The sequence below is a fragment of the Octopus bimaculoides genome, chromosome 10 (genome assembly GCF_001194135.2).
Source record: "Octopus bimaculoides isolate UCB-OBI-ISO-001 chromosome 10, ASM119413v2, whole genome shotgun sequence".
Classification (NCBI taxonomy): domain Eukaryota; kingdom Metazoa; phylum Mollusca; class Cephalopoda; order Octopoda; family Octopodidae; genus Octopus; species Octopus bimaculoides.
The window spans coordinates 70,066,120-70,066,547 of record NC_068990.1 but is presented as its reverse complement, the minus strand read 5'-3'; the positions used below and the strand labels follow the sequence as shown (position 1 = coordinate 70,066,547).

Here is a 428-nt window from a genome sequence, read left to right as displayed (position 1 = left end):
ATTGTGCACTGATAGATGTCAAAACTACATTTCAATTTATGGATCTATACAACACATGAAAAATTAAAATGTAAAAATGGGAATAAAAATGCTCATAGAATAAAAATTCTCATTGTTGCTTGCTTGGTCATGCTGAGCATGTCAAATAACCTTATATGGAATAACTCTTTGTCCCGCACTTCTCACTGTCTATTACTTTTGCTATACCTCCTGCTATAAAATAACAATTAATAATTCACCTCCTCTGCCTTTAACTCCTACTACTACAATTTCTCTATCTGCTCTTTTTCCTATTTTTACTACCATGGCTGTTGCCTTCATTTAGAGGTAGGACTTGGATCAAGAAAAACATCACACAAAGTGGCATGTAGTGTATTTATTGATACATTATATATATATATATATATATATATATATATATAATGTAT

The 428-nt window shown here is 30.1% G+C and overlaps 1 protein-coding gene across 1 annotated transcript in view; it reads right to left on the bottom strand.

Moving 5' to 3' along the window:
- LOC106882365 (epidermal growth factor receptor) overlaps positions 1–428 on the bottom strand; it is a 205,829-nt gene that overhangs the window by 48,562 nt on the left and 156,839 nt on the right. The window lies entirely within an intron of this gene.